Source organism: Phacochoerus africanus, chromosome 4 (assembly GCF_016906955.1).
Source record: "Phacochoerus africanus isolate WHEZ1 chromosome 4, ROS_Pafr_v1, whole genome shotgun sequence".
NCBI lineage: Eukaryota > Metazoa > Chordata > Mammalia > Artiodactyla > Suidae > Phacochoerus > Phacochoerus africanus.
The window spans coordinates 24947450-24968967 of NC_062547.1; the positions used below are offsets into that span (position 1 = coordinate 24947450).

Here is a 21518-nt window from a genome sequence, read left to right on the forward strand (position 1 = left end):
TTAAACCCAAGAGAGCTGGGAAATATACTTTAAACTGCATGTCCACATAACCAGCTGAATTTTCTATTATTGTAGAAGAAATAGGGGGTAGACAGGCTATTCTTTCTTCACTGAATTATTTCATTTTCCACTGTAAAAGATTAGTCGACTACATGCTAATGGGTCGAATTCTGGATTCTATTCTATCCTGTTGACCTATTGTGTATATTCTTTGACCACTACTGCCTTATTTTGATGGCTGTAGCTTTATGATTAGTGTTGAAGTTGAGTAGAGTAGGGTCAATCCTACAATTTTTGTTCTTCTTCAATATTGCACTGGCTATTCTGGGTTTTTCTTATTGAACCATATTGATTTTTATTGAAGCATAGTTGATTTACATACTTACATTATAAATATATGTGTGTGTATATTTTTCCAGATTATTTTCCCTTATAGATTATTAAAAAATACCGAGTAGCATTCCCTGTACTATATAGTACGTCCTTGTTGGTTATCTACTTTATATATAGTATTGCATATATGCTAATCCAAACTCCTAATTTATCCCTCCTCACCTTCTTTCTCCTTTGGTAACCATGAGTTTGTTTTCTATGTCTATGGGTCTGTCTCTTTTTTGTAAATAAGTACAAAAGAAGAAGTGGTGTATATATATAATGGAATATATCTCAGCCATTAAAAGAATTACAGAATGCCATTTACAGCAACATGAATGGACACAGAGATTATCATACTAACTGCAAAGAGCCAAAGACAAATATCACATGATAACACTTACATGTGGACTCTAATGATAAATGATACAAATGAATTTATTTATTCTGGATCTTTTGCCACTCTCGATAAACTTTTTTTTTTATTGTCAACTATTTTATTCAAATGTTTGGAACTTAAACACAAAATCATCACTAAGTTTTCATAAAACGAGGCATCTGTCGCTTAAAAGAAAAAAAAAATTCAGAAATATGTTTCCAGAAATGTAAAACTATTAGGCATTGAGACAGATGTGAACATACTCCATAACTTGTCTTGTCTGTCAGTCTTCCTCTGAGCCGAAGATCTTACTGTGCTCACTCAGCACCAGCTCTGTGATCTGGTTCTGGTAGACCATGTGTACCGCCATGTTCCCCATCTCATTTTCAGTTCACAGGAGGGTAGGTCCAAATACAATCCCTAAACTCTGTGTGGACATGACTTCTTAGACGCTTTGGCCACTATCTTCATTAGGTGTCTAAAGAGGACTTTCATGGAGTCATAATTTGGTGGAGGAAGTTTTTCTACACAAGACTTTACGGTTCCAATTCTTGTATTGTTGTCTTGCTTTTTGATTGCTTCCACAAACCACTCAAAGAAGCTGTAAGGGATGAGGGCTCAGGCAGCTCCCAGAAAAACATCTTCAGTGCTCTAGTGACAACGTGGATGTCCTCCCACCAGCTGTTGTCCAAATTCAGCTTCTCTTCTTGGTTGACAATACATCTTAACTTTTGTAGTGTTGCCAGATTGCCACTAACTCGATATATCCCATCCACATCCAGACCACTTGATGTAGCCTCCTCTTTGTTTTCTGGAGTAGGATATCTTTTTGAAAGTTTCCAGTCCATTTGGTTGAAGGTTGTTAGGCATTTGGTTGTAATTCTGCTGTTTTTTGGGTTTTTTTTGTTTGTTTGTTTGTTTTTGTCTTTTTGCTATTTCTTGGGCTGCTCCTGCGGCATATGGAGGTTCCCAGGCTAGGGGTCTAATCGGAGCTGTATCCTCCGGCCCACACCACAGCTCATGGCAACGCCAGATCCTAACCCACTGAGCAAGGGCAGGGACCAAACCCACAACATCATGGTTCCTAGTCAGATTCATCAACCACTGTGCCACGACGGGAACTCCCAATTCTGCTGTTTTTATGAGAGAAGTTGAGTTCCAGTCCTTCTATTCTGCCATCTTAATAAACTTTAAAATAATTGTGTCACTGTCCATAAAACAGCTTGCTGGGATTTTGACTTGGATTGCACTGAATCCATCAGGCAGCTGTTTATCTCTTAAATAAATCCGAATCTGATATCCTTCAACATTTACTACTATTACAGCTGCCATCCTAATTCAGGCCTTTATTATGTCTTTCTTAGAATAACAAGTTTCCTGATGAATCTCCTGTCTTCAGTCCTGCCTCCTCAATTACATTCTTCTTAGAGGGTGCTAATGAAAATAACCCTTGGTTCATTTAAAGCTCTATGATAACTTCTCACTTGTAGGATAAAATCTGTATCCCTTAACATGTGTTAGAGAATGGTGAGTTTCTACCTCTAATATCCCTCTCCACCTTTCTCTGTGTGTTCTAAAAACTATGAACTTTTCCAAGTTCTCCACAATCCATGTTGCTATTCTTATGTGTGTGTTATTACTCACATAATAACCTCACTCAGCTCATACACTTCCTACATTCTTAATTGTCTGCACATTTCTGTATCCCTCGGTTTAACCAGGGCATCCTATGTGTCTATATACTCCTTCAGAATGAAGGCTGGTTTTTATTCAACATCATTTCAAGTGCACTTAGCCCAGTGACTGGCACATTTAGACAACTTAGTATAAGTTTATTAAGTGAATAATGCAACAAATAAATGAGTAAAGGTATGATCTCTATTCAACGACCAGTAGAATTTCCGTGACACATTATTTTTCTTGATTATAACAGTCACATTTCAGAGACCAATTCAGATGATCGCAATCATCTGCTCCATAAACCACTGTTCACATATTTGGAATTCTCAGGTTTGCTCTCAATCATATTTCTTCTTTGATGTGAATCATTGGATTTGCTTCTCTTCCCTGTGCCAACTGTCTTCTGCCGCACATCTGCATTCGGTCAGGTTCACCTTATTTCTGTGAGCATTTTCCCATGCTACACCTTCAAACATTTCAGTCAACAAGCTATCTTATTTTTTAAACTTCAATTTGACTCATATCTGAAAATCTACTCTCTTCCTTCTTCTGGCTTGTATCCTGCATTTCTGATTTGGGCTATGCAAAGGTAAAATCTGCTTCAGAGTAATAAATAAAATGGCTCAGAGTAGGTATAAAATAACTCCTTATTTCATACCCAAACAAATCATTTCTCTCTCCTCCTTTAATTGTTCATTTGGGAATTTAGTTGAAGGGGTTTGTCTCTATAAAAATTTAAAACACACTGGAAAGACTAAAATAAATGTTGGAAATAGTATATTTCACCATTTCCCAAACTTTTCATCTCAGATTTTTCCCATGAAATGCATATTTCTATTCTGAGTAAACTCTGTGGATGTTTATATCTTGACATATTTCTTCTAGAGTTTATTTTCAAAATAAATATTAATTTCTATCAGTAATTTAAGTCGACAAAGATAGACATGTAAACATTAATCCCATCACAATATTTACCTTATTAGGATGAAAGGGAATTGCTATTGCCGTAGCTTTGTGTTCCTTAAAATAAATATCACAGAAGTCTTATAAAAAAGAGCTGCTAACTTCTGTTTAAATTTCACAATTATAGAGTTGGTAGAATCACCTATATTATTATCAATGTAGATTTCTGGTACGTGGACCCAGAGAGCCTAATTTAGAAAGATCATGTCTTGAGAAATAGTGATTATACTTTCTAGCACATAGAAGCCAATAAAAGCTACAGATCTGAATCTCTTCTAAAGCTCCTGTCAGAAATGAGCCAAAGGGAAAACCCCAAGATAATTTTCTGTATTCAAGAACATTATGGCAGATACATAGGCATAGATATAATTATAGATATTATTATAAATATAAAACATAACTGTATAGTACTACTACATTAAAATATAATATATCTATACAGTAATAATTTTTTAATGATCAGATAGATCGTTTTTGGTATATATGTACATTTGCATATGTGTATATATGTGTACATACACATATTTATAAATTTGTAATTAAATTGTCTAATGTTAATTAAGTTTTTATTTAGCTCTGTATTTTACATAAGGGGCACTTTAATACCATCGTTAACTTAGAAACCAATTAGTTTCTATGTCATTCAACACAGTTTTATTTTCCCAAGAGAATGCATATTCTAATTGGAGTTATGAGATATGAAAATGTGCACAATGGTAAAATAAAGACATATCATTATTGCATTTAATGGGTAAAATTCTTGAAGGAAGAGCATTTTAGATGCATAGCAATTTAAAATCAATAAGCTTGTTTTCTACAAAGATAACTTCAGAGAGAGAATGTTTTCCAAACTGCTCAAAAGTATTGCATGCAAAGTTGATTTATGTTAACACTGTAGTAAGATATTGCAAAACATCTGCTTATAAACCTTGTTAAGTTTTCTTTTTGAAAACAAGTTACTGAACACATGGTTGGGAGAACTGTAGACCTTTCAAAGATAAGGACAGATGATATCCAGAAGTAACCAATATCTTGTCACAGAGGAGCTAAAATGGCTTTTAACAGCTAGTGTTTTATATTAGATTTAACAAATAGAGTCAATTTAATTTGTTTATTCAGAACTAGTGAACTGCCCTGACTAGGAAACTGAGTAGGTTCCTCTAAATACCTGGATAGAAAGAATTTGTTTATCACTGGGTACAACTAATACAGGTTATTTTGTGACATATATATATATATATATATCTCCAACACAAGCAATATGTTGCTAAGATAGAGCTTCTTATTGATGTGAAGGCTAGAGAAACACAAATTTTCTCATTGTAAGAGTACATATAAATGAAATGCAGAGAAAGCACTGATAGCTAGAAAAGGTCACCCAGAGGAACCTTTTATGACAAATTGGATTAAACCTCAGGCTAATGACCCAGTTGAGAAAGATTTCAGCCTAAAAAAGGGATTAGAATGGAAATTGCAGGAAGATGATGGGGTTCTCAGGAACCAAGAGATATTGGTCTCTCTGCTTAGACAAAAAATTGCAATGGAAATATGTCTGATCTACTTTGGAACTTTTGAGTCTATTGAAGGCTTGCAACTTCTAGGGAAATAACTGGGTGGTAGAATGTGGTTAATATCAGCCAACTTCAGCTTTTAGAGAAGTTGTAGTTACCCACCCCTCATCCCTCAGCCTCATGGCATGCCATTGTGTACAGGTTCCTAAAGCAGCTTGCATACAGCTTGCAGGAGCTATGGTGGGTGGGCAAAAAAGACATCGTCCTCCAAATTTCATGGATGCGTATTCTGTTGTTTCTCATCACAGAGGTGTGGCTTCTTAAAATATTAAAAATAAAATCACCATATGACTCAGCATATGGGAATAGTCAGCCAATATATACCCAGAAGTGGACTGAAAATATTTAGAAAAAGAAATTCCAGAAAGTTCCAAAAAGCCAAAGGTTGAAAATGCCGCATGCTGGCAATAATAGGATTTACATTTTAATTACAGCTATTTACATAGCATTTACATTGTTTTAAGTCTTATAAATAATTTAGAAATGATTTAAAGTAGGCAAGAGGATATGGATAGGTTACGTACAAATACTATGCCATTTTATGTAAGGGACTTAAGCTTCTGAGGATATTGGTATTCACAGGGGGTCTTGGAACCACTTTTTCGTTGACTCTGAGGGACAATTATAGTTACACCAAAGAACTGTAAGGCCTCAAAGAGAAACTTATTTATAAAGCATGTTCATAGCAGCATTATTCACAAAAGCTAAAAGGTGGAAGCAATCCAGGTGTCCACTGACTGATGAATGGATAGGCAAAATATGGTACAGACATACAAATGGAGTATTACTCAGCCTAAAAAAGGAAGGGCATTCTGATATATCCCACAACATGGATGAACTTTGAGGGCAAATACTTTGATCCCACTTATAGGAGGAACTTAGCTTAACAAAATCATTGAGACAGAAAGTAGAATGGTGGCTGCCAGGGTCTGGGGGAGAGGAAAATGGGGAGTTATTGTTTAATGGATATAGGTTGCCACATAAAAAGACTTTGGAAGATGAATGGTGGCAATGGTTATACAACCATATAAGGACATTTAATACCATTAAATTGTACATTTACAAACGGTTAAGATATATATGCATTTTTTTCTGTCTTTTTTTGGCCATTTCTTGGGCTGCTCCCGCAGGACACATGGAGGTTCCCAGGCTAGGGGTCGAATTGGAGCTGTAGCCACCGGCCTATGCCAGAGCCACAGCAACACGGGATCCGAGCCATGTCTGTAACCTACACCACAGCTCACAGCAACGCCAGATGCTTAACCCACTGAGCAAAGCCAGGGATTGAACCCACAACCTCATGGTTCCTAGTCGGATTCATTAACCACTGAGCCACGATGGTAACTCCAAGATATATATGCATTTTAATGCAATAAACAAAAAAATGGAAAAAAAAGAAATTAAGATGAAAAGAGACTATTATTTGTAAGAGCTCTGGTATAATACTAGATTTTGATGAAGCCAGTGGTTCCTAATCTAGAGTGTGCATCAGATTCACCAGTGAAACTTTAAAAGCTACACCTACTTAGAACCCACTCTAAAGATTCTAATTCAGTAGACTGAGTGGAGTTCAGACGTCTGCATTTGTATCAAGCTCCAAAGATGATATTTAAGTATACCCAGGGCTGAGATCATATAATGAAGTTTTGGCTGACAACTAGGTCAAAGTTTACAGGCGTAAGCCATTCAAAGCAGGAGTGAGGATTGGAAGGTTGGAGAATGAACAGATATATTTCCACAGGCACTGCTACATGGGGTATGCACAGCCCAGTTCCTTGTAACAGGCAGGCAGTGGACTTGACAATGGCTACATCAATCTTTCCAAATTTCCTGAAATGTGCTGTACACCTGGACACAGTTCTTTCTATTTTCAGCAGTTATGTTTAGGAAAGTCCTTCCTGACATCGAATGACCTTTTACCAATCTCTGTGTAGCAACTGTTTTTTCCACAGATATAACAGATCTATACATAAGTTTTGCCGCGCAAATATTTCCGTGTTGACCATATTGTAACAAAGCAGTGCTTACAAGGCTGCATTCAGGGAATATGGATAAAATTGAGAAGGGTAAATTCTGCTTGATAAAAATTCTGATATGATCATAACCTAGGCATATGATTAAGTAACAAGATTTAATAACTCGAGAGTTATATGTCTGCAAACAAAGTCAAAAACTGAGAAAAACAGCACAAATTTTATGGATCTCAGAGAAAACTAAGCTCCATGGTCAAATTTTTTGCCTTAGAGTAGTATAATGAAGGATAATGTGAAAAAGGAATGTATATATGTATGTGTGCCTGGGTCTCTTTGCTGTATGGTAGAAAATTGACAAAACACTGTAAACCAGCTATAATGGAAAAAAAGAAAATGAAACAGGAAAACAAACAAAGACAAGACCACTATCTCACTACAGTGAGTTTAAGATGACAATACTACATATTCTGCAAATAAGATTGAGTTACACCTAAATTAGCAGCAGAATCTGAATGTTACCATAATCTATATGTCCTTCATACTTCTCAACACAAATAATGCCTATGCACAGATCATAGGGTTAGTTATCGTTGTATAAGAAACATGGCTACTATCCCATATGCTTGATTTATTTTGCTCTGGAATGACAGAATATTTGGCATGAGGTAAATTGATTCCTAAACTAACTGTATGTACATCAATATCTAATAGTATAGTATCCTCCAAAATTGACCATCTCCAGGCTTAAGACAGAGTAAGAACTGTATTGTCTCGGTATAGCCTGCCAATCTTGGTAGGTCCCTCTTATATGTCAATAGAAAAATTGGGGGGGAAACACAAAGACCAAAAAAGGTCTTTTTTACCTTCCATACTTTGGCAAGTCAGCTTAGTGTGAATAATAATTATCAAAGGTAATTCCTAATAGAATCATATGTGTATTTATCCTAAGGGTTAATCTGCAAAGTATTTATACTGTCACTCTAGAGACCAGTTGTCTTGTCTGGGACAGAATTTTAGAGGTTTCTATATTTTAGAAGCCAGGCTAGGGAAAGATGCTAAATACTTTACAAATACTTTGAATGGGTCATGATTGTTATTTAAATACATTTGCTTCCATTCTAAACATTAAGGCAACAGAACCATATTAATGTCAACCAGAGAAAATTGAACACAATCTACTAGCTTAATAAATATTGCAAAATCACCTACTTCTCTTTTTTCTGGCATCTATATAAACCATATGGTTTGTCTTGGTACACAGCAAAGTATAGCTTCTTGAAACATAAATATTTATTAATTAACATGACAATCAAAGGGACATGATAATGAAAGGATTTCTTTCTGGAATGTTTGGTTAATATCTCCCAGGGATTTATGATAATTCCAGAATTTTATCCCCAACCCAATTCAACAGGAATAGCTTGAAATGGGTTGTTTATGATGATACTATTTTCATTAATTTAAAAAGGAAAAAAGATGTATTTCTGCACCATAAAAATTTCAACTTTGGTCTGCAGAAAAAAGCAATTCATCGTAAATATGTAAAATGTACGTGTTCATTTGGGACAAAATAATGTGTGTTCAACTAAAGCAACCTTAAACATTTTTGACCAAATCCAAGTTTGTATTATTTAAGAAATTCTGTATTTTCTCCATCAACAAAACTGAACCCCCCCAGGATCATATCTGTAGCTACTTTTCCCTGTAGTTCTCACATCTGTTCAGTTACTAAATGCTAAGAAATTTATTGGAATATTTCATCTCCTTTATTCCTTTGCATCACCTCTCCATCTAGTTCAGGCTGCTTCCCATTATAATACCACAGAAGCCTCTTATTCAACACAATATTTAAGTCACTACTATATGCCAAATACTGCTCAAGTGATAGACACATCTTCCAAATACTCTCTTTACATACACCCATTTCCCCCCTATCAATTAATTCTACCAAGTGAATAAATTCTACCGAGTTCTAATCACGTAACTCTATTTCTAAAATCCTTCAATATATATAACACATTAAGCAAAAATTCCTTATTTCGGCTTTCAGCAAACTATCTCTAAAATGTTGCACAATCCCATCTCCCATTTCTTCATTCTAAGCTCCAAATGCTTTAGTAAAACAATAGATTTCTGTCACTAGAATGTACTAATTTTTTTAAACTTTATTTTTTCACTAGGATATACTCTCTCCTACTTTTCATTGTCTCATGAAAAATGTTGCACCTTTACTTGAAATCTTTGAGTACTCATCCCTAGGTATTCTGTTGTAGGAACATTTTATGGATATCTCTTTTATGGTATTAATATTTCACTATTCCATGGTTATCCTTGAAAGTTCTGGGGACCCTTTTTACTAGTGGCAAGCAACAGAAGCCCAACTCAAAATTACTTAAGACAATGAATGTATTGATTTGCAGTAATAAAGTAGCCAAAGGGAACTAGATTCTAGAGCTCTAACAAGGTCAGAAAGATGTGATTTTTTTCCCTCTATTTCTTTCTCTCTCGAGTATCTTTTTCAGTGTTTGCTGGCTTCATCCTTAGGCCTGCAGCATTCATAGACAAACTCCAGCAATGCAGAAGTGATGCAATTCATAAAGCTAGGAAACCTAGTGGAAAGAATGATTACCTCTCCTAATAATTAGAAAATGTCACTGAATTAGTTTGAAAGATCTGTGTATGGTGATGAGCCTACTGATGAATTAATCACTAAGCTGAAGAGAACTGAATATACTGAGCAAACAAATATAGATCAGATGACCAGTCTTGACACTGAACAGTTATTGTCAGGTCTACTCAGTTCAGGTAGGCGGAAAGTAGAGGAGTGTGTAAGTTAGTTCTTACTGCCTAAACTCCATAAAGCAATGGCATGACTGTAAACATCAATCCCCCATCATTTACAGAGTTCAGCTGATCTTGCCAACGTTGGTCCTGGTGCCTTAGATTAGTGTTGCTGTACATGTTTCTTATTCTTCACTTGGGACCAGTGGACTAATCAAGCAATGTCCAAGGCCCAAGAGACTAGGTCTTCAAACCATTTCAAGCCTAATATCAATCAGCCAAAGCAGGTCAAGCAGCAGAATCAAGGAACAGGAAGATGACACTACTTACAGTGTTAGGAACCTCAAGGGCTGCCTACGGAGAAGGATGAAGAATAGCAGCCAGAAATTCAATCTACCACAGGGAGAGTTGTTCTCACTGGAAACTCAGTGATTCAGGGAAGCAAAAATAACAGTAATAGAAGACCATCAACTTTAATCTTAATCAATTCTTAGTATATCATAAGAATCTTAATGGCACAGATTATGTCTAAATTAATTTTGGAAACTGTGGTTCCTAAAAGGGTGTACTCATTCACTTAACATTTGTCAAAAAAAAAATTTGTAAAAAAATCCAATTCCATTTTGCAACAAATGTTGTAATATATCCTATAGGGAGGCACAGAATTTCCAATTATTGTTATGTCAATTACGAACATTTTCAGCTTTAATTAGCACATACCCGATTAACAGTAGATTTAATCAAAAGAGAGTTTTTGTGGGGGTTTTTAAGAAGGTGGAGCTATACAGTTGCTCTTTGCAATGGTTCATTATTATGTGAGTCTGCATCTTTGTGATTTTCTTGCCTTTACCATATGGCTGCAAGATAGCTACCACAACTCCAAGTATCACATCAGCATTTGTGGTAAGAAGACATGGCAAAGGACTAGTGCCAGTTTTACACCTATAGAAGAAAAGATTTTTTTTTTCCAAAGTGCCCAAGATTCCTCTGCATATATTTCATGGTTAGAACTGTGCCATCTGCCCAAATTGTTGTTGCAGGAGATACTAAGAAAGTGAGTATGTCTTTTAAATGTTCTATGGTGAAAGAGCAGATGAGAGAAGAATACTAGGAAATTGGGAGTGTTTATGGTCTAACCAAACTGCATTCCCCACCCTCCTACCCCTACAAAAAAGTAAAGCTACATTAGATAACATTAAATATTAAACTGTACTTATTATTCAACAGGATTTATTAGTCAATCAATCATATAAATGAAAATTGATTTTAGAGTTAAAAACCCAGGTGATAAAAATGGCTTATTAATAGTTCGTCAAGCTTGATGAAGTTATTTAACTTTGTTTCCTGCTCCCTGTAATGGGAATGATGACACTCACTTTGACAGGTTATGCTGAAAATTCAATGAGATAATAAAATTAAAGGGCATCACACAGAAACCAACACACAACACTAGTTATTTTTTTAAAGTATAGTTGTTAGTATGACTTGATAAAAATTAACAAGCCCAGAAGATTTTACTCTACATGGAATAAGATGCTAGAGAAACAGGGTTCTAATTATGAGCATTTTGCTTCTTTTTTACAGAAATGATTCAAAACCTTTCCAGGATGATAAAAGGGTAGGAGGCAACTTATGACATTTTTCTTTTTCTGAAAATCTTATATTAATATTTAAATGAAGTCAAGGAAAACTTGGCTCTACTTTTTAAAGATTCTGTTAATGATGGTGGGTTCTACATACAGTATTTTTAATGTGAATATATATATATATATGTATATATATATATATATATAATCTAGTTCTAATACATTAAGTCAGATTAATTAAAAGGAGAGTATTACCACAGTAAAGAAATATAAAAAAAGAGGAAGGTGTTTTATACTTATTCTGAAAAAATGACATGCTGTTTAATGCTTGGAAAGAGACTTCCAACATATACAAGTACCATGATTTTTCCTTAGGAAATTATTGAAATAGTATGTATATACTGGACCTGACCCTCCATCAGAAATCTGTGGGTGACTCAAGGGATAATGATGTGGTTGGTATTAATGGTAACATTGCAAGAGTCTATAGTGCTTTAAATTTCACACATCCATTGCATGTCAGAGTTAACTTGATTCTCATGAAAGAGGAAATAGATAACAGGATTTTAATTTTGCCAGTGGAGGAATACAAAGTTCAGAATATTTAAACAGCTTAATACAACTCACAAAAAACGTCAAGGTGGATGAAGGTGGTCAAAAAGCACAAACTTTCAGTTTTAGGTTTTGGGGTATAATGTTGAACATGACAAATTTAATTGACACTGCTCTATGTTAGAGAATGAAAGTTGTTAAGAGAGTAAATCCTAAGAGTTCCCAGCATAGGGAATTTTTTTCTCTTTTTTGAGTTCTGTATCTATAGGAAATGATGGCTGTGGGTTTGGAGCTGAAGTAAATAGAGGCAGGCAGTTTGGAGCGTTGATGCTTCAAGTAGGTTTATTGGCCAGCAGGCCTGAGAGAAGGCTCAGGCTCCCCAGCATTAGGGGGTTAGTAGGTTTTATAGGAGCTTGTGGCTGAAGTAACCTGTGTCAAGGTTATTAGCATCACGCCATACGGGAGGGGTAGGAGGAGAGGATGAGAAAGTTCCAAGATAAGGTCATGAGAAAGTAGGAGGAAAGGGTGAGAATGTTCCAAGCCAGGGTGTGGGCTGAAGATAAAAAAGAGGCAAATGTGAGTATTCGTGGTGCCTGAACAGTCAGTTCTTAGCACAATAAGGGGGTGGGTGGTTTGAGCAGTTTAATCTGGCTCTAAGAATGGCGTCTCACTGAATTTATAGTGAGAATCATGCCATGATGTATGTCAGTCATTTCTATGCTGTGCACCTTAAACTCATACAGTGCTGTGTGTCAATTATATCTCAATAAAACTAGAAGAATGAAGACGAGTCAGGGTGAAAATGAAACTAACATCCAGGATTTCAGAACCCCGAGCACAAGAGGTCGATTCACTCAATCCATGATCAATCAGCTGCATGACTTCCAGCACTGGGCCGTGTCTCATTGACAACATGAGGGGTCTATTAGCACATCCTTCATGAGGTTGTCACTGAGGTTAAGTGAGAACATACTACAGAGCCATGACTGGCACTTAAGCATGCTCAAAAACAATAGGTATTATTTTTACTAGCATCCGTAGTATGCTTCACTTTCTAATATCATCTCAGCAGCATAATGAGAGGTAAAGTAGAAATGATCTGAATGTTTCCAATAAACCAGATATTCTCAGGGCCAAAGCAACTCCCTGGTAGGAAGTTGGGCATCCTAGGAATCAGCAAGTCCCATGGACTTATTGGAGAGTTACAGTTCTTTCTGGGGGACAGACTGTATAGTAGGGGAGCCTCAAGGGTAGGTCAGTATCGACTAGTATCTAAGTAGCAAATGCTTCTTTGCTGGCAGATTTTGTCCCAATCTGAAATCTCCCTTAAGTTTCCTCCTCTGTTTTATCAGGTCTGATTCTGCTTAAGGATCCTACTTATTCCTGTGGTTGGCTTAAGTGGATGATTTTGCCCGACGCAATCTCAAAGCTGGAAGCACATATTTTATAAACAGAGAGGAAAATATATTTACTAGAGTACTTTTCTGAGCTAAGGACTGTCTTAGGTATTCATTCTATAAAGATGAACCTGGAGAGTCCATTTCTTAGGTAACTGTATAGAATACATGGAAGCAGGCATAAGAACAAACATGCTCATGGCAATTTCCCGAGTGCTATAATGAAAAATGTGTACAAATGCTATTGATTACAGGTGAAGTGACCAGCAAGCTAAGGAGAGTGAACTAAGTGTTTAGGTTACAGGAGTCACAGACTGGCAGCTTCTAGCTGAGTCTAGCCACAGATCAGATGAAATCTGAATAACTTAAGTAGGCATAAGCTCTCTGTTTTGCATAAGCTCTCCATGTACATTTCTGCAAATTTGACTTCTGACTTTAAAGAAAATATGATAACAAGTGTTTATACACCTAACACAGTCCTTATCATGGAACAGACAAGCAGTACATCCTGCTTAAACATAAGATATAAAGTTCCCAGTGTTACTGAAAGGCAAAGATAATTGCTCAGTGGGAGATACAGATTCTATTCTGCCAATGGAGTTATAAACAACATTTTAATGAACAAGAGATCACTAGATGCAATACATGTCTTAATATTTCTTGCAGATAAGCAATGTGAAGATAACAGACATGGGGGTTTTCCCTAAAGAGTCCAAAGCATTAGAATTTTTATCAGGGTCATTTTTATGGTACACAGAGTTCTGGATAAAAAGATTTTTAGGGCCTCACTGTTCTGTATACAATTTGATTCTTAAAGTTTTTCCAAAATACACTGGCCCATATGAGGTACAGTAATTTGTTGATGAATATTTGGAAAAATTGGTAGAGAAGAAATGCTAACATATTTATTGCCTCAACAAGTGCATGAGAAGATTCTTTACGGATTCTAAGCACCATCTCTTTTTGTTCAGGGCCAGGAACCATCTCTATGTTCTTTATCATCATGTACATTGTTGCTGGATAATTTTAAATCTGTCACCATAAAAAAAGGCAGACATGCTGTTATTTCTCACAATGCCATAGCACCTATTTATTTTGAAACAACATAGATCTTCCTGTCCCTGCAGTTGCTTAATTCAAATTTATTTAATGCTGATTAAATCATCACTCATGACATGGTATCATCTGTCCATGAATGCTAACGCCTCAAAGTTTGTCATTATGCTTTGCTGATGCTGAACACAAAGGCGTACCTTACCCAAAGTGTGCTAGAAAATGGAAATGGTCATTCATTTTCTAGTCATGTGAAATTTGCTCTGTGGAAGTTTATAATATAAATACAAAACACTTGTCCTCTCTTGAACAATTTAGGCTATAATTACTGAATTCCTACAACATGAATTTTTTTTTAAGGTTGATGGCATAGCTGCCTTCTACACATGGCCACAAGCAGAAAACTTGGGCGATGGTCCCATGGCCAAAGCAAAAAGAACACTCTCACTTGCACAACTTCTGTCTCTACCATTTCTGTCAGGGCTTAAAACTATTCTAGGACAGCACCCCGTCACCACATTAATCAGACAGGAGAAAATACATACGTATAAAACACCACATGGTGCAATGACTGGTCTTAAAAACCCTCAGATGGCACATAGGTATGACAATCTCATAGGACTTTCTGACATGTGAGGTGTTGGCTGGAGTGACTGCTCTGGGTACCCACAGCAAGGGACACATGGCATGCAGAACACCTGCCACCACATGCCCTACCTCTGAGCACTGTAAACAAGAGAGGAAGTAGTCAAAGCACAAATGGCTGAGAGCTGATACACCAGCCCATACATGTATTTCACATCAGTGCTGTTATGGACCACAGCCCTTAATTCATCCTTTGCCCAACGGGAGTGTGCATCATCCCAAATCAGCACGTCAGCGTCCTTCTGGAGGCCCAACCTTACTTGATCCTGTGAAAGTGTGTCATGCTGACTCACCAGGCTATCCATCTTGACCTTAGCCCATCCTTGGCACACTGAGACAACCTTCATAGGCACAGGTTTTGGAGCTCTTCAGCACATGTGACCAACCGGGCTTATTGGCAAGGGATGTTAAGGGTCAAACAACATGCTGAAAGGGAGAATCCTTGGGGTCCTGTCTCTGCATGGAGGAGAATCCCCAAGGGAGCATCCTTGGGGTCCTTTATACTGCCAGTCCTCATTAGTCTCAGTCTCCTTAGGGGCTTACATATCTGGAGAGAGGTGCTCCGAAGATGAGACAATGCCTCTTGCCCTGGTCTAAAGGTGTTACTAAATTTGACCTTTTTCATCAAACATATATGCCTCTTCTATAGCCTATGTTCACGTCATATTAATAGAGACTGTGGACAAAGTGGTATTCTTGGAAAAATAAATGTGGAAAACACTGGGATAAACAAAGTTAAGAGTGTTTCTATAAGGGTGGACTGCTCTTTGTGCACTCTATTAAATGCACGTTGGACATCACTAGAGCATAGCATATGCTCAGAAGTTATGTGCCACATGGTAGGTTACACAATAAATGTGTTTACGTACATACAAAATAAGGTAACAAAGGAATGAAAAAGCCTTCAGACTGTTGGTACAATGGGGGGGTGAAGAGCTCAAGCCTGGGGATTATTATTATCTGAGCATAATCCTGACTCCAATCTTACTTGACATATGCCAATTTGCCATTTATTAAATTTCTTTGTGCCTTAGTGTCCTCACTTTAAAAATTAGAAGAATACTCCAATTTTCATAAGTGCTATTATGAAATTACAAATAAAGAATATAAAACAACCAGTGCCTGGTCCATCGCAGAGTGTCAATATAGTTTCCTGACATCAACCCCCTCCTGAGAATACTGTACAAATGAAGACCGTATGAAATATGTAAAGTGCTTTTTAAAAGGTTGGCATATAGAGTGTTCGAGGATGTGAGCTATTATTACCACCTCTTTTTCTATACCTCCATTCAATGTTTAAATGGCTTCAACAAAGACTCCTAAGAGTTCAGTTTGAACATCTCTATTTGTTATAAATTGTATTCCTTTTATTGCTTCTTGTATCAGTTTTTGAACTGTAACCTTCTTCCAGTTTTGTCTGTCATTGTTTCTAAATATAGATTTTTTTTTTTTTTGGAGCAGCAGAGCTTCTTGGTCAAGCTGAAGATCACTAATTCTTTGTCTTTTTCTTAAGAGTTCAAAATGCCTGGCCTGCCCATCTCTGTTTGATCCAGGACACACACTCTCAGGAAAGCCCTCGAAGAAGTGAGATGGCAGATTTCCCAACAAGCTGAAGAATAGCCTCCAAAAGGCTGTAATATTACATTGATACCCACTGGCTTTAGGTGAGTAAAACATTCTCCTGTATTTTGTCAGTATCTGTACTACCAAAAAATGTTCTTGAGAAAAATAAACTAGAAAACTTTTACAGGGTCTCCTTCTTTGTGAGGCCCACACTTTTTGCAGGAAGTCATCCTAGTCTTACCACCACCATCCACATATCTCCCTGTAATGACTGAGTTGATACAAAAAAGAATCAAATTGAAAGTTTATCCCCTATTTCTCAGATGATTCTGCATATCTCATTTCTTCCCGTTAAAATTTTAGAAATTTTTATAAAATCCAAAATATTAACTTTAATTCCAATCCACAGAGTTTCACAATTATGTATTCTTTTATTCATATGACTCTATGAGAAAAGATTAAGGCAGCTTCCATTTTTATGCACTGGAGAATCAAAGCTATAGCATTATATTATAACAATCTGCTTTAGACAAAACCTCATATTGAATTCCAACTCATGGTTCCATCAGACAGAATATTCCTACTGTTATTATTTCATAGAATGATTTTCAAGCCATCTTGATTATTTCTTTTTCCAACTAACTCTCAAAATTAAGAGATCACCTGGGTAATAATTTCCTTAGTGATGAATTCTTATTCTTATTTCTATTAGAAGTCATTTGAGGGTAGGAGGAGGGCGAGCATTTAAGATCTTCTGGAATGGAATTTTACATGCATTTAAAAATTCTTTTCACTAACCACAGTGATAAATCCATATAGGTATGAAAACGGGTCAAAGACATCCCCTGATTCCATGTATTTTCCATGAAGACAGTGGTGTTAAAATAGTCGGCAGGTCACGTGCCCTTCTGTACTTGCTGTGATGAAGTGCACATAAGGATCGAGACTTCACACTAGTCCAGGTTCACTCTGTTCCAGGGAAAGTAACTAAGACGGACTCAACTTTAGATAAGTTTCATCCTGACTATGGGTCTCTGACTTTTCTTAGAACATTTACTTAAGAAAACTTGCAATTATAAATTCTTTCTCCTTGCCTCTAAAAAATGGGCAGAAAACCAAAATAGAATCCAAGAAATAACTAAGAGAAATTTTCTACCCTGGTTTCTGGAATTTGAGTTGACAAAGACTACCTCCGTCATAGATATCTTACTTTGATGATACATTTTTAAATTTAGCATCACTGGTCATCTTTTGCAGTGCAATTACATATTAAAAGAACATCTAATCGAGCCCCTTAAATTATATGTAAATACTGGCTTATGTATATTTTTCTCATGTATGATCCATATTGTTCACAAAATGTGTAAAAACAGTCATCATTCTAAAGAACTACTTATTCAAAGCAGACCTATTTGTTATACTTATAAATGTTTAAATATTTTTTATACATAATCATGTTTGACAGTTCTGTAAAATTTGTGAAATGGGACAGATAGAGCTGACTGAAATTTTAAAGAAAAAGGTAACAATAAACCATGAAACAAAATTAAAAGGGACTTATTTATAAACATAACCTAGTGCATGACAAAATTAAACACAAATCAAAGTACTATTCCCAAATTACTTACGATCGTCTGTATTATTGATTATCATTAAGGATTTGAAACAGATTTAGGACACATGGTGAGATGGGATTGAAAATTTAAATTTTATCAGAGTACAAATCAGATGATATTCTAACTACAAAGCGATGCTGTGGGCAAATGGCAAAGTGTTTCAATGATCTCGGAGGCGAGCAATTTGGAATTATCAGAGTATTTTTCATTAAATCCTCTATGATATCATCAAAATAGATAAGAACGGATCTTACACATGAAGTAACCACACCCTGACCAACATCTTGGATACATGGAAGGGAGGTGAGAACACAAAACATCTAAGGATTTCCTTGTCCTTTGGTGATAAAGTAGGGATGGTAAATATAATAGGAGGAGTTCAAAACAGCAGAACTGGAGACACAAATGATATTTCTGTCCATTGTTCCCTTTAAAAACTATCTTCAATCACTCTTATTTTTAGCTTCATGAACCCTTTGTAATATTACAGATTTATATTCTATAGTAAGAATTTCATGAGAATTAATGAAAAGATGAATGTGGCTTTAGGCTTTGTAGCATACCCAGGAAAGTTTTTCATTCTTATTCCAGACTCAGAACATGCACCTGAAGAGTAGCCCTTTACAAGAGGAGAATTCCAACTGAGTCCTTGCAAAAACAGCCAGGCAAGAACAAAAACTTCAAAACAAATGCTATACTTCATTTTAGATAGAGGGATATTAGTTAAAAGGCATTTATCAATAGACTTGCATGCTAAAATACTGCACTAGGTTTGATGGGAATCATTTCAAGAGGATAAAGAAGTGGTGAAAATCTAAAGTGATTGCTTCCCTTTGATCACACTGGTCAAAGGTGAGTGTCATTGCCGGGTTTCATTAAAGCAAAAAGAAAGAAAGGTAGGGTGGAGAGAAAACCAACAGAATGGTTGGATAGGAAAAATTAAAATACTTCACATCAGTTTTGGAAGCCAAAGATGATAACTTGATTTGTTTGAGAAAATCAAAGAGACAGTCTTCATTTTGACTCTTCATTTTGACTCTTCATTGCTCCACCTGCTCGTGTCTCATACTCCCAGCCAAACACATGTGAAGAGAGAATAAGAATCAAGATTATGTGACAAAGAGAAGCTACAGTTCAGGTATCAGAGGTAATGGCAGAGGAAAACAGTTCTGGTTTTGAAAGGACATCTTCAGGAAAATGTGATAAGAACGGTTAACATCTACCAAGGCTTTGGGTAAGTGGCAGATAACTGGGCTGAATTACATTCATCAGATTTTTTTTTTCTCGAAAGTGTCCTAGGGATAGATATAGACATGGTCACTTTATTCCAGGTAAAAAGAAAAATCACACAAGTATAATTTGTTTCTTTTATAAATTTATTAAGGGGCATAGCAGAAAATCTCGAGCCTATTCAAATCTTGAGTGCAGAGGATCAAGCCCAAAGCTATAATAATATATTTTGGGTATGACTGAAGTCTATGAAAAATATAGTGCTTTGGAAAAGGTTATTAGCATTATTGTCCAACACTGGGTGTTTTCTAAGAATGAATATATGTTGAGCCATTTTTATTCTCTTTGACCTTCAAACTTTTGTTACTTTTTCCTGACTATATAAGTATTACAGGCTTATTATAGCAGACATCCCAGAAATGCCTTCTACTGAAAATAGACATTTTCAGTAATTTTTTTTTCTTTTTAGGGGTACACCCATGGCATATGGAAGTTCCCAGGCTAGGGGCTGAATTGGAACTACAGCTGCCGGTCTACACCATAGCCACAGCAACACAGGATCCTTAGCCCACTAAGCGAGGACAGGAATTGAACCCACATCCTCATGAATCCTAGTCGGGTTCATTGACCGCTAAGCCATGAAGGGAACTCCCTTCAGTAATTCTTAATCATTGAAAATACTCACCTCTGCCTGATTACTAAATATTTCTCCTGAAACTTTTGAAAGGAGATATATTTGTAGAAGTATTTGGTTCTTTTGTTTTATTTTGTTTTGTTTTGTTTGGGGTTATTTGGGGGGGATTGGTTATTATTACTATTATTTTTAGATTTTAGAAAGATAAGATAATAAAATGTCATACCTGATGAAATACTAGTATGGACTGGAGCACCATCCTATTATTCACTACAGGAATATTTTTTTCAGCACATCATGTGCACATTTGCAATAATTAGAATAAATACTAACTCAAATCTTCTCATGTCAATTCAGGTCAAGATTTGCTGCCAAATAAGTGCAAAACCAATTAGTTTTTATTGGCAAATATATTATGAAAAAAATTAGAACTCTATGTTTTTCAGAATTGCAGATAGGTGATTATGGACTTGCATTACCCATATTTTTTTTCCTACAACTTGATCTTTTTCACTTAGTCATCTTTTATTAAGATAAATTTTAGCGTGATTACATAGAGGTCCACATTACTCATTTCAATAGCTGCATATTATTTTGTTTTATGGATATACTATAGTTTATTGCAGGTGATAAAAATTAATTCTGGTTATTTGTCAAACTAATTTTGACCTCTTTCATCTTTCACATGGCTGTCATCACCTGTCATGATCTGAATGGCCCATGATTCAAATTATTTTTAATATGCCACTTTCCTGAGTGTGCTTCTTGCATAGTAATTCAAAAATTAATATTCATCCTGAAAAGTGCTAGTGATTTCACATCTTTGTAGCCAAATTGTAAGCCATTTTATGAAGGGGCATACTATATGGTAAGAAACTTAAAAAATAGATCTTGGATATTGATTGATTTCTTTCTAGCCTAAAATAGGTTTGTGGTTTGGGCAACTTCTTAGGTCATCTGGGAATAAATGATTTCATCTTTAAAATGATACAGGTTGAAATAAATAGCTTCTAAAAAGTATGTAACTCTAATGCATTTTTCCAAACATTTTTTAGGATATAGGGCACAGAAGAAAATAACAATTTATCTTTGAGGTATATTGGGACAAATGGTAGCCAACAAACGTGATGGCTCTAGCTGCCCCAGGACCCACATGGACACCTGAAAAACCTAGGAGACCCCTTTTCCTGGCACAACAATTAAGAATTTTTGCTATAAAGTATAGATGAAATCTATTTGACTGCCATGCAAATGACATCACTATTGGATCCCAGTTATGGGCTTCTAGAATCAAACAGCCTTTTTACTCCCCCAAGAGTATGTGGTCTTTGAAAGCTGATGCATTCAAACTAGGGCATTTAGACCTGAAGGAGGTAGAACAAAGTCCATGGTGGTTCAACAAACTTGTTTGGTACCTAGGCTTTTACTGTCATGTTGCTCTCTCACCCTCAACCTGTAGTTTTACCACGTTGTCTAAGATGTTCCATGTTCAGCTACTTGATCCAAACTCCAGCCAGAAAAAG

At 36.1% G+C, this 21518-nt stretch overlaps 1 pseudogene; it reads right to left on the reverse strand.

The window, feature by feature from the left end:
- Nucleotides 1–1034: 1034 nt before the first annotated feature.
- The window catches only part of LOC125124497 (rho GTPase-activating protein 15-like), a 41844-nt pseudogene continuing 21360 nt past the window's right edge, over nt 1035–21518 (reverse strand).